This window comes from Chiloscyllium punctatum, chromosome 45 (genome assembly GCF_047496795.1).
Source record: "Chiloscyllium punctatum isolate Juve2018m chromosome 45, sChiPun1.3, whole genome shotgun sequence".
Classification (NCBI taxonomy): domain Eukaryota; kingdom Metazoa; phylum Chordata; class Chondrichthyes; order Orectolobiformes; family Hemiscylliidae; genus Chiloscyllium; species Chiloscyllium punctatum.
Genome location: NC_092783.1, coordinates 4085113 through 4097990, shown reverse-complemented (window position 1 = coordinate 4097990; position 12878 = coordinate 4085113).

Here is a 12878-nt window from a genome sequence, read left to right as displayed (position 1 = left end):
CACTGTTTCTCGCCCTCTGTTTCTGCCCCTCAGTTTCTCGCCCTCTGTTTCAGCCCCTCTGTTTCTCGCCTTCTGTTTCAGCCCCTCTGATTCAGCCCCTCTGTTTCAGCCCTTCTGATTCAGCCCCTCTGATTCAGCCCCTCTGTTTCTCGTCCTCTGTTTCAGCCCCTCTGTTTCAGCCCTTCTGTTTCAGCCACTCTGTTTCAGCCGCTCTGTTTCTTGCCCTCTGTTTCAGCCCCGCTGTTTCTCGACCTCTGTTTCAGTCCCTCTGTTTCTCACCATCTGTTTCAGCCCCTCTGTTTCGCGCTCTCTGTTTCAGCCCCTCTGTTTCAGCTCCTCTGTTTCTCGCCCTCTGTTTCGGCCCCTCTGTTTCTCGCCCTCTGTTTCAGCCCCTCTGTTTCTCGCCCTCTGTTTCAGCCCCTCTGATTAAGCCCCTCTGTTTCAGCCCCTCTGTTTCAGCCCCTCTGTTTCTCGCCCTCTGTTTCAGCCCCTCAGTTTCTCACCCACTGTTTCAGCCTCTCTGTTTCAGCCCCTCTGTTTCTCGCTCTCTGTTTCAGCCCCTCTGTTTCTCGCCCTCTGTTTCAGCCCCTCTGATTCAGCCCCTTTGTTTCTCGCCCTCTGTTTCAGCCACTCTGTTTCTCGCCCTCTGTTTCAGCCCCTCTGTTTCTCGCCCTCTGTTTCAGCCCCTCTGTTTCAGCCCCTCTGTTTCAGCCCCTCTGTTTCTCGACCTCTGCTTCAGCCCCTCTGTTTCTCGCCCTCTGTTTCAGCCCCTCTGTTTCTCGCCCTCTGTTTCAGCCCCTCTATTTCTCGCCCTCTGTTTCAGCCCCTCTATTATAGCCCCACTGTTTCAGCCCCTTTGTTTCAGCCCCTCTGTTTCTCGCCCACTGTTTCAGCCGCTCTGTTTCTCGCCCTCTGTATCAGCCCCTCTGTTTCAGCCCCTCTGTTTCAGTCCCTCTGTTTGTCGCCCTCTGTTTCTCGCCCTCTGTTTCAGCCCCTCTATTTCTCGTTCTCTGTTTCAGCCCCTCTGTTTCCGCCCCTCTGTTTCAGCCCCTCTGTTTCAGCCCCTCTGTATCTCGCCTTCTGTTTCAGCCCCTCTGTTTCTTGCTCGCTGTTTCAGCCACTCTGTTTCTCGCCCTCTGTTTCAGCCTCTCTCTTTCTCGCCCTCTGTTTCAGCCCCTCTGTTTCAGCCCCTCTGTTTCAGTCCCTCTGTTTCAGCCCCTCTGTTTCTCGCCCTCTGTTTCAGCCCCTCTGTTTCTCGCGCTCTGTTTCAGCCTCTCTGTTTCTCGCCCTCTGTTTCAGCCCCTCTGTTTCAGCCCCTCTGTTTCTCGCCCTCTGTTTCAGCCCCTCTGTTTCTCGCCCTCTGTATCAGCCGCTTTGTTTCAGCCCCTCTGTTTCAGCCCCTCTGTTTCAGCCCCTCTGTTTCTCACTCTCTGTGTCAGCCCCTCTGTTTCTCGCCCTCTGTTTCAGCCCCTCTGATTCAGCCCCTTTGTTTCTCGCCCTCTGTTTCAGCCCCTCTGTTTCTCGACCTCTGTTTCAGCCCCTCTGTTTCTCGCCCTCTGTTTCAGCCCCTCTGTTTCATCCTCTCTGTTTCTCGCCCTCTGTTTCTCACCCTCTGTTTCTCGCCCTCTGTTTCAGCCCCTCTGTTTTTCGCCCTCTGTTTCAGCCCCTCTGTTTCTCGCCCTCTGTTTCAGGCTCTCTGTTTCAGCCCGTCTGTTTCAGCCCCTCTGTTTCTCGCCCTCTGTTTCAGCCCCTCTGTTTCTCGCCCTCTGTTTCTCGCCCGCTGTTTCAGCCCCTTTGTTTTTCGCCCTCTGTTTCAGCCCCTCTGTTTCAGACCCTCTGATTCAGCCCCTCTGATTCAGCCCCTCTGTTTCAGCCCCTCTGTTTCAGCCCTTCTGTTTCAGCCACTCTGTTTCAGCCGCTCTGTTTCAGCCCCTCTGTTTCTCGACCTCTGTTTCAGCCCCTCTGTTTCAGCTCCTCTGTTTCTCGCCCTCTGTTTCAGCCCCTCTGTTCACGCCCTCTGTTTCAGCCCCTCTGATTAAGCCCCTCTGTTTCAGCCCCTCTGAATCAGCCCCTCTGATTCTCGCCCTCTGTTTCAGCCCCTCTGTTTCAGCCCCTCTATTTCTCGTTCTCTGTTTCAGCCCCTCTGTTTCCGCCCCTCTGTTTCAGCCCCTCTGTTTCAGCCCCTCTGTATCTCGCACTCTGTTTCAGCCCCTCTGTTTCAGACCCTCTGATTCAGCCCCTCTGATTCAGCCCCTCTGTTTCTCGCCCTCTGTTTCAGCCCCTCTGTTTCAGCCCTTCTGTTTCATCCGCTCTGTTTCAGCCGCTCTGTTTCAGCCCCTCTGTATCTCGCCCTCTGTTTCAGCCCCTCTGTTTCAGCCCCTCTGTTTCAGCCCCTCTGTTTCTCGCCCTCTGTTTCAGCCCCTCTGTTTCTCGCCCTCTGTTTCAGCCCCTCTGTTTCTCGCCCTCTGTTTCAGCCCCTCTATTTCTCGCCCTCTGTTTCAGCCCCTCTATTATAGCCCCACTGTTTCAGCCCCTTTGTTTCAGCTCCTCTGTTTCTCGCCCTCTGTTTCAGCCGCTCTGTTTCTCGCCCTCTGTATCAGCCCCTCTGTTTCAGCCCCTCTGTTTCAGTCCCTCTGTTTGTCGCCCTCTGTTTCTGGCCCTCTGTTTCAGCCCCTCTATTTCTCGTTCTCTGTTTCAGCCCCTCTGTTTCCGCCCCTCTGTTTCAGCCCCTCTGTTTCAGCCCCTCTGTATCTCGCCCTCTGTTTCAGCCCCTCTGTTTCTTGCCCTCTGTTTCAGCCACTCTGTTTCTCGCCCTCTGTTTCAGCCTCTCTGTTTCTCGCCCTCTGTTTCAGCCCCTCTGTTTCAGCCCCTCTGTTTCAGTCCCTCTGTTTCAGCCCCTCTGTTTCTCGCCCTCTGTTTCAGCCCCTCTGTTTCTCGCGCTCTGTTTCAGCCTCTCTGTTTCTCGCCCTCTGTTTCAGCCCCTCTGTTTCAGCCCCTCTGTTTCATCCACTCTGCTTCAGCCCCTCTGTTTCTCGCCCTCTGTTTCAGCCCCTCTGTTTCTCGCCCTCTGTTTCAGCCCCTCTGTTTCTCGCCCTCTGTATCAGCCGCTTTGTTTCAGCCCCTCTGTTTCAGCCCCTCTGTTTCAGCCCCTCTGTTTCTCACTCTCTGTGTCAGCCCCTCTGTTTCTCGCCCTCTGTTTCAGCCCCTCTGATTCAGCCCCTTTGTTTCTCGCCCTCTGTTTCAGCCCCTCTGTTTCTCGCCCTATGTTTCAGCCCCTCTGTTTCTTGCCCTCTGTTTCAGCCCCTGTTTCATCCTCTCTGTTTCTCGCCCTCTGTTTCTCACCCTCTGTTTCTCGCCCTCTGTTTCAGCCCCTCTGTTTTTCGCCCTCTGTTTCAGCCCCTCTGTTTCTCGCCCTCTGTTTCAGGCTCTCTGTTTCAGCCCGTCTGTTTCAGCCCCTCTGTTTCAGCCGCTCTGTTTCTCGCCCTCTGTTTCTCGCCCGCTGTTTCAGCCCCTTTGTTCTTCGCCCTCTGTTTCAGCCCCTCTGTTTCAGACCCTCTGATTCAGCCCCTCTGATTCAGCCCCTCTGTTTCTCGCCCTCTGTTTCAGCCCCTCTGTTTCAGCCCTTCTGTTTCAGCCACTTTGTTTCAGCCGCTCTGTTTCAGCCCCTCTGTTTCTCGACCTCTGTTTCAGCCCCTCTGTTTCAGCTCCTCTGTTTCTTGCCCTCTGTTTCAGCCCCTCTGTTCACGCCCTCTGTTTCAGCCCCTCTGATTAAGCCCCTCTGTTTCAGCCCCTCTGAATCAGCCCCTCTGATTCAGCCCCTCTGTTTCAGCCCCTCTGTTTCAGCCGCTCTGTTTCTCGCCCTCTGTTTCAGCCCCTCAGTTTCTCACCCTCTGTTTCAGCCTCTCTGTTTCAGCCCCTCTGTTTCTCGCTCTCTGTTTCAGCCCCTCTGTTTCTCGCCCTCTGTTTCAGCCCCTCTGATTCAGCCCCTTTGTTTCTCGCCCTCTGTTTCAGCCCCTCTGTTTCTCGCCCTCTGTTTCAGCCCCTCTGTTTCAGCCCCTCTGTTTCAGCCCCTCTGTTTCAGCCCCTCTGTTTCAGCCCCTCTGTTTCTCGCCCTCTGTTTCAGCCCCTCTGTTTCTCGCCCTCTGTTTCAGCCCCTCTGTTTCTCGCCCTCTGTTTCAGCCCCTCTATTTCTCGCCCTCTGTTTCAGCCCCTCTATTATAGCCCCACTGTTTCAGCCCCTTTGTTTCAGCCCCTCTGTTTCTCGCCCTCTGTTTCAGCCGCTCTGTTTCTCGCCCTCTGTATCAGCCCCTCTGTTTCAGCCCCTCTGTTTCAGTCGCCCTGTTTGTCGCCCTCTGTTTCTGGCCCTCTGTTTCAGCCCCTCTATTTCTCGCTCTCTGTTTCAGCCCCTCTGTTTCCGCCCCTCTGTTTCAGCCCCTCTGTTTCAGCCCCTCTGTATCTCGCCCTCTGTTTCAGCCCCTCTGTTTCTTGCCCTCTGTTTCAGCCACTGTGTATCTCGCCCTCTGTTTCAGCCTCTCTGTTTCTCGCCCTCTGTTTCAGCCCCTCTGTTTCAGCCCCTCTGTTTCAGTCCCTCTGTTTCAGCCCCTCTGTTTCTCGCCCTCTGTTTCAGCCCCTCTGTTTCTCGCCCTCTGTTTCAGCCTCTCTGTTTCTCGCCCTCTCTTTCAGCCCCTCTGTTTCAGCCCCTCTGTTTCAGCCACTCTGTTTCAGCCCCTCTGTTTCTCGCCCTCTGTTTCAGCCCCTCTGTTTCTCGCCCTCTGTTTCAGCCCCTCTGTTTCTCGCCCTCTGTATCAGCCGCTTTGTTCCACCCCCTCTGTTTCAGCCCCTCTGTTTCTCACTCTCTGTGTCAGCCCCTCTGTTTCTCGCCCTCTGTTTCAGCCCCTCTGATTCAGCCCCTTTGTTTCTCGCCCAATGTTTCAGCCCCTCTGTTTCTCGCCCTCTGTTTCAGCCCCTCTGATTCTCGCCCTCTGTTTCAGCCCCTCTGTTTCAGCCCCTCTGTTTCAGCCCCTCTGTTTCTCGCCCTCTGTTTCAGCCCCTCTGTTTCTCGCCCTCTGTTTCAGCCCCTCTGTTTCTCGCCCTCTGTTTCAGCCCCTCTATTTCTCGCCCTCTGTTTCAGCCCCTCTATTTTAGCCCCACTGTTTCAGCCCCTCTGTTTCAGCCACTCTGTTTCTCGCCCTCTGTTTCAGCTGCTCTGTTTCTTACCCTCTGTACCAGCCCCTCTGTTTCAGCCCCTCTGTTTCAGTCCCTCTGTTTCTCGCCCTCTGTTTCTGGCCCTCTGTTTCAGCCCCTCTATTTCTCGCTCTCTGTTTCAGCCCTTCTGTTTCCGCCCCTCTGTTTCAGCCCCTCTGTTTCTCGCCCTCTGTTTCAGCCCCTCTGTTTCAGCCCCTCTGATTCAGCCCCTCTGATTCAGCCCCTCTGTTTCTCGCCCTCTGTTTCAGCCACTCTGTTTCAGCCCCTCTGTTTCTTGCCCTCTGTTTCAGCCCCTATGTTTCTCGCCCTCCGTTTCAGCCTCTCTGTTTCAGCCCCTCTGTTTCAGCCCCTCTGTTTCTCGCCCTCTGTTTCAGCCCCTGTGTTTCTCACCCTCTGTTTCAGCCCCTCTGTTTCAGCCCCTCTGTTTCTCGCCCTCTGTTTCTGCCCCTCAGTTTCTCGCCCTCTGTTTCAGCCCCTCTGTTTCTCGCCTTCTGTTTCAGCCCCTCTGATTCAGCCCCTCTGTTTCAGCCCTTCTGATTCAGCCCCTCTGATTCAGCCCCTCTGTTTCTCGTCCTCTGTTTCAGCCTCTCTGTTTCAGCCCTTCTGTTTCAGCCACTCTGTTTCAGCCGCTCTGTTTCTTGCACTCTGTTTCAGCCCCGCTGTTTCTCGACCTCTGTTTCAGTCCCTCTGTTTCTCACCATCTGTTTCAGCCCCTCTGTTTCGCGCTCTCTGTTTCAACCCCTCTGTTTCAGCTCCTCTGTTTCTCGCCCTCTGTTTCGGCCCCTCTGTTACTCGCCCTCTGTTTCAGCCCCTCTGTTTCTCGCCCTCTGTTTCAGCCCCTCTGATTAAGCCCCTCTGTTTCAGCCCCTCTGAATCAGCCCCTCTGATTCAGCCCCTCTGTTTCAGCCCCTCTGTTTCAGCCCCTCTGTTTCTCGCCCTCTGTTTCAGCCCCTCAGTTTCTCACCCTCTGTTTCAGCCTCTCTGTTTCAGCCCCTCTGTTTCTCGCTCTCTGTTTCAGCCCCTCTGTTTCTCGCCCTCTGTTTCAGCCCCTCTGTTTCTCGCCCTCTGTTTCAGCCCCTCTGATTCAGCCCCTTTGTTTCTCGCCCTCTGTTTCAGCCCCTCTGTTTCAGCCCCTCTATTTCTCGCCCTCTGTTTCAGCCCCTCTATTATAGCCCCACTGTTTCAGCCCCTTTGTTTCAGCCCCTCTGTTTCTCGCCCTCTGTTTCAGCCGCTCTGTTTCTCGCCCTCTGTTTCAGCCCCTCTGATTCAGCCCCTTTGTTTCTCGCCCTCTGTTTCAGCCCCTCTGTTTCTCGCCCTCTGTTTCAGCCCCTCTGTTTCTCGCCCTCTGTTTCAGCCGTTCTGTTTCTCGCCCTCTGTATCAGCCCCTCTGTTTCAGCCCCTCTGTTTCAGTCCCTCTGTTTGTCGCCCTCTGTTTCTCGCCCTCTGTTTCAGCCCCTCTATTTCTCGTTCTCTTTCAGCCCCTCTGTTTCCGCCCCTCTGTTTCAGCGCCTCTGTTTCAGCCCCTCTGTATCTCGCCCTCTGTTTCAGCCCCTCTGTTTCTTGCTCGCTGTTTCAGCCACTCTGTTTCTCGCCCTCTGTTTCATCCTCTCTGTTTCTCGCCCTCTGTTTCAGCCCCTCTGTTTCAGCCCCTATGTTTCTCGCCCTCTGTTTCAGCCCCTCTGTTTCAGCCCCTCTGTTTCAGCCCCTCTGTTTCTCGCCCTCTGTTTCAGCCTATCTGTTTCTCGCCCTCTGTTTCAGCCCCTCTGTTTCAGCCCCTCTGTTTCAGCCACTCTGTTTCAGCCCCTCTGTTTCTCGCCCTCTGTTTCAGCCCCTCTGTTTCTCGCCCTGTTTCAGCCCCTCTGTTTCTCGCCCTCTGTATCAGCCGCTTTGTTTCAGCCCCTCTGTTTCAGCCCCTCTGTTTCAGCCCCTCTGTTTCTCACTCTCTGTGTCAGCCCCTCTGTTTCTCGCCCTCTGTTTCAGCCCCTCTGATTCAGCCCCTTTGTTTCTCGCCCTCTGTTTCAGCCCCTCTGTTTCTCGCCCTCTGTTTCAGCCCCTCTGTTTCTCGCCCTCTGTTTCAGCCCCTCTGTTTCATCCTCTCTGTTTCTCGCCCTCTGTTTCTCACCCTCTGTTTCTCTCCCTCTGTTTCAGCCCCTCTGTTTTTCGCACTCTGTTTCAGCCCCTCTGTTTCTCGCCCTCTGTTTCAGGCTCTCTGTTTCAGCCCGTCTGTTTCAGCCCCTCTGTTTCAGCCCCTCTGTTTCTCGCCCTCTGTTCCTCGCCCGCTGTTTCAGCCCCTTTGTTTTTCGCCCTCTGTTTCAGCCCCTCTGTTTCAGCCCCTCTGATTCAGCCCCTCTGATTCGGCCCCTCTGTTTCTCGCCCTCTGTTTCAGCCCCTCTGTTTCAGCCCTCTGTTTCAGCCCCTGTGTTTCTCGACCTCCTTTTCAGCCCCTCTGTTTCAGCTCCTCTGTTTCTCGCCCCCTGTGTCAGCCCCTCTGTTCACGCCCTCTGTTTCAGCCCCTCTGATTAAGCCCCTCTGTTTCAGCCCCTCTGAATCAGCCCCTCTGATTCAGCCCCTCTGTTTCAGCCCCTCTGTTTCAGCCCCTCTGTTTCTCGCCCTCTGTTTCAGCCCCTCAGTTTCTCACCCTCTGTTTCAGCCTCTCTGTTTCAGCCCCTCTGTTTCTCGCTCTCTGTTTCAGCCCCTCTGTTTCTCGCCCTCTGTTTCAGCCCCTCTGATTCAGCCCCTTTGTTTCTCGCCCTCTGTTTCAGCCCCTCTGTTTCTCGCCCTCTGTTTCAGCCCCTCTGTTTCAGCCCCTCTGTTTCAGCCCCTCTGTTTCAGCCCCTCTGTTTCAGCCCCTCTGTTTCTCGCCCTTAGTTTCAGCCCCTCTGTTTCTCGCCCTCTGTTTCAGCCCCTCTGTTTCTCGCCCTCTGTTTCAGCCCCTCTATTTCTCGCCCTCTGTTTCAGCCCCTCTATTATAGCCCCACTGTTTCAGCCCCTTTGTTTCAGCCCCACTGTTTCTCGCCCTCTGTTTCAGCCGCTCTGTTTCTCGCCCTCTGTATCAGCCCCTCTGTTTCAGCCCCTCTGTTTCAGTCCCTCTGTTTGTCGCCCTCTGTTTCTGGCCCTCTGTTTCAGCCCTCTATTTCTCGCTCTCTGTTTCAGCCCCTCTGTTTCAGCCCCTCTGTATCTCGCCCTCTGTTTCAGCCCCTCTGTTTCTTGCCCTCTGTTTCATCCACTCTGTTTCTCGCCCTCTGTTTCAGCCTCTCTGTTTCTCGCCCTCTGTTTCAGCCCCTCTGTTTCAGCCCCTCTGTTTCAGTCCCTCTGTTTCAGCCCCTCTGTTTCTCGCCATCTGTTTCAGCCCCTCTGTTTCTCGCCCTCTGTTTCAGCCTCTCTGTTTCTCGCCCTCTGTTTCAGCCCCTCTGTTTCAGCCCCTCTGTTTCAGCCACTCTGTTTCAGCCCCTCTGTTTCTCGCCCTCTGTTTCAGCCCCTCTGTTTCTCGCCCTCTGTTTCAGCCCCTCTGTTTCTCGCCCTCTGTATCAGCCGCTTTTTTCCAGCCCCTCTGTTTCAGCCCCTCTGTTTCTCACTCTCTGTGTCAGCCCCTCTGTTTCTCGCCCTCTGTTTCAGCCCCTCTGATTCAGCCCCTTTGTTTCTCGCCCTCTGTTTCAGCCCCTCTGTTTCTCGCCCTCTGTTTCAGCCCCTCTGTTTCTCGCCCTCTGTTTCAGCCCCTCTGTTTCAGCCCCTCTGTTTCAGCCCCTCTGTTTCTCGCCCTCTGTTTCAGCCCCTCTGTTTCTCGCCCTCTGTTTCAGCCCCTCTGTTTCTCGCCCTCTGTTTCAGCCCCTCTATTTCTCGCCCTCTGTTTCAGCCCCTCTATTTTAGCCCCACCGTTTCAGCCCCTCTGTTTCAGCCACTCTGTTTCTCGCCCTCTGTTTCAGCTGCTCTGCTTCTCGCCCTCTGTACCAGCCCCTCTGTTTCAGCCCCTCTGTTTCAGCCCATCTGAATCAGCCCCTCTGATTCAGCCCCTCTGTTTCAGCCCCTCTGTTTCAGCCCCTCTATTTCTCGCTCTCTGTTTCAGCCCTTCTGTTTCAGCGCCTCTGTTTCAGCCCCTGTGTTTCTCACCCTCTGTTTCAGCCCCTCTGTTTCAGTCCCTCTGTTTCTCGCCCTCTGTTTCTGGCCCTCTGTTTCAGCCCCTCTATTTCTCGCTCTCTGTTTCAGCCCTTCTGTTTCCGCGCCTCTGTTTCAGCCCCTCTGTTTCTCGCCCTCTGTTTCAGCCCCTCTGTTTCAGCCCCTCTGATTCAGCCCCTCTGATTCAGCCCCTCTGTTTCTCGCCCTCTGTTTCAGCCACTCTGTTTCAGCCCCTCTGTTTCTTGCCCTCTGTTTCAGCACCTATGTTTCACACCCTCCGTTTCAGCCCCTCTGTTTCAGCCCCTCTGTTTCAGCCCCTCTGTTTCTCGCCCTCTGTTTCAGCCCCTGTGTTTCTCACCCTCTGTTTCAGCCCCTCTGTTTCAGCCCCTCTGTTTCTCACCCTCTGTTTCAGCCCCTCTGTTTCAGCCCCTCTGTTTCTCGCCCTCTGTTTCTGCCCCTCAGTTTCTCGCCCTCTGTTTCAGCCCCTCTGTTTCTCGCCTTCTGTTTCAGCCCCTCTGATTCAGCCCCTCTGTTTCAGCCCTTCTGATTCAGCCCCTCTGATTCAGCCCCTCTGTTTCTCGCCCTCTGTTTCAGCCCCTCTGTTTCAGCCCTTCTGTTTCAGCCACTCTGTTTCAGCCCCGCTGTTTCTCGACCTCTGTTTCAGTCCCTCTGTTTCTCACCATCTGTTTCAGCCCCTCTGTTTCGCGCTCTCTGTTTCAACCCCTCTGTTTCAGCTCCTCTGTTTCTCGCCCTCTGTTTCGGCCCCTCTGTTACTCGCCCTCTGTTTCAGCCCCTCTGTTTCTCGCCCTCTGTTTCAGCCCCTCTGATTAAGCCCCTCTGTTTCAGCCCCTCTGAATCAGCCCCTCTGATTCAGCCCCTCTGTTTCAGACCCTCTGTTTCAGCCCCTCTGTTTCTCGCCCTCTGTTTCAGCCCCTCAGTTTCTCACCCTCTGTTTCACCCTCTCTGTTTCAGCCCCTCTGTTTCTCGCTCTCTGTTTCAGCCCCTCTGTTTCTCGCCCTCTGTTTCAGCCCCTATGTTTCTCGCCCTCTGTTTCAGCCCCTCTGATTCAGCCCCTTTGTTTCTCGCCCTCTGTTTCAGCCCCTCTGTTTCAGCCCCTCTATTTCTCGCCCTCTGTTTCAGCCCCTCTATTATAGCCCCACTGTTTCAGCCCCTTTGTTTCAGCCCCTCTGTTTCTCGCCCTCTGTTTCAGCCGCTCTGTTTCTCGCCCTCTGTTTCAGCCCCTCTGATTCAGCCCCTTTGTTTCTCGCCCTCTGTTTCAGCCCCTCTGTTTCTCGCCCTCTGTTTCAGCCCCTCTGTTTCTCGCCCTCTGTTTCAGCCCCTCTGTTTCAGCCCCTCTGCTTCAGCCCCTCTGTTTCTCGCCCTCTGTTTCAGCCCCTCTGTTTCTCGCCCTCTGTTTCAGCCGCTCTGTTTCTCGCCCTCTGTATCAGCCCCTCTGTTTCAGCCCCTCTGTTTCAGTCCCTCTGTTTGTCGCCCTCTGTTTCTCGCCCTCTGTTTCAGCCCCTCTATTTCTCGTTCTCTGTTTCAGCCCCTCTGTTTCCGCCCCTCTGTTTCAGCGCCTCTGTTTCAGCCCCTCTGTATCTCGCCCTCTGTTTCAGCCACTCTGTTTCTCGCCCTCTGTTTCAGCCTCTCTGTTTCTCGCCCTCTGTTTCAGCCCCTCTGTTTCAGCCCCTATGTTTCTCGCCCTCTGTTTCAGCCCCTCTGTTTCAGCCCCTCTGTTTCTCGCCCTCTGTTTCAGCCTCTCTGTTTCTCGCCCTCTGTTTCAGCCCCTCTGTTTCAGCCCCTCTGTTTCAGCCACTCTGTTTCAGCCCCTCTGTTTCTCGCCCTCTGTTTCAGCCCCTCTGTTTCTCGCCCTCTGTATCAGCCGCTTTGTTTCAGCCCCTCTGTTTCAGCCCCTCTGTTTCTCACTCTCTGTGTCAGCCCCTCTGTTTCTCGCCCTCTGTTTCAGCCCCTCTGATTCAGCCCCTTTGTTTCTCGCCCTCTGTTTCAGCCCCTCTGTTTCTCGCCCTCTGTTTCAGCCCCTCTGTTTCTCGCCCTCTGTTTCAGCCCCTCTGTTTCAGCCCCTCTGTTTCTCGCCCTCTGTTTCAGCCCCTCTGTTTCCCACCCTCTGTTTCAGCCCCTCTGTTTCTCGCCCTCTGTTTCAGCCCCTCTATTTCTCACCCTCTGTTTCAGCCGCTCTGTTTCAGCCCCTCTGTTTCTCGCCCTCTGTTTCAGCCCCTCTGTTTCTTGCCCTCTGTTTCAGCCCCTCTCTTTCAGCCCCTCTGTTTCAGCCACTCTGTTTCTCGCCCTCTGTTTCAGCCCCTCTGTTTCTCGCCCTCTGTTTCAGCCCCTCTATTTCTCGCCCTCTGTTTCAGCCCCTCTGTTTCAGCCCCACTGTTTCAGCCCCTCTGTTTCTGGCTTTCTGTTTCAGCCCCTCTGATTCAGCCCCTCTGTTTCAGCCCCTCTGTTTCTCGCCCTCTGTTTCAGACCCTCTGTTTCGCGCTCTCTGTTTCAGCCCCTCTGTTTCTCGCCCTCTGTTTCAGCCTCTCCGTTTCTCGCCCTCTGTTTCAGCCCCTCTGTTTCAGCCCCTCTGTTTCAGCCCCTCTGTTTCTCGCCCTCTGTTTCAGCCCTCTGTTTCCCACCCTCTATATCAGCCGCTTTGTTTCAGCCCCTCTGTTTCAGCCCCACTGTTTCAGCCCCTCTGATTCTCGCCTTCTGTTTCAGCCCCTCTGTTTCAGCCCCTCTGTTTCAGTCCCTCTGTTTCTCGCCCTCTGTTTCTCGCCCTCTGTTTCAGCCCCTCTGTTTCTCGCCCTCTGTTTCAGCCCCTCTGTTTCTCGCCCTCTGTTTCAGCCCCTCTGTTTCAGCCCCTCTGTTTCAGCCCCTCTGTTTCAGCCCCTCTGTTTCTCGCCCTCTGTTTCAGACCTTCTGTTTCTTGCCCTCTGTTTCAGCCCCTCTGTTTCTCGCCCTCTGTTTCAGCCTCTCTGTTTCTCGCCCACTGTTTCAGCCCCTCTGTTTCAGCCCCTCTGTTTCAGCCCCTCTGTTTCTCACCCTCTGTTTCAGCCCCTCTGTTTCTTGCCCTCTGTTTCAGCCCCTCTGTTTCTCGCCCTCTGTTTCAGCCTCTCTGTTTCTCGCCCTCTGTTTCAGCCCCTCTGTTTCAGCCCCTCTGATTCAGCCCATCTGTTTCAGCCCCTCTATTTCAGCCCCTCTGTTTCAGCCCCTCTGTTTCATCCCCTCTGTTTCTCGCCCTCTGTTTCTCACCCTCTGTTTCTCGCCCTCTGTTTCAGCCCCTCTGATTTTCCCCCGTTCTGTTTCAGCACCTCTGTTTCTCGCCCTCTGTTTCAGGCTCTCTGTTTCAGCCCATCTATTTCAGCCACTCTGTTTCAGCCCCTCTGTTTCAGCCCCTCTGTTTCTCACCCGCTGTTTCAGCCCCTTTGTTTCTCGCCCTCTGTTTCAGCCCCTCTGTTTCAGTCCCTCTGATTCAGCCCCTCTGATTCAGCCCCTCTGTTTCTCGCCCTCTGTTTCAGCCACTCTGTTTCAGCCCCTCTGTTTCTCGCCCTCTGTTT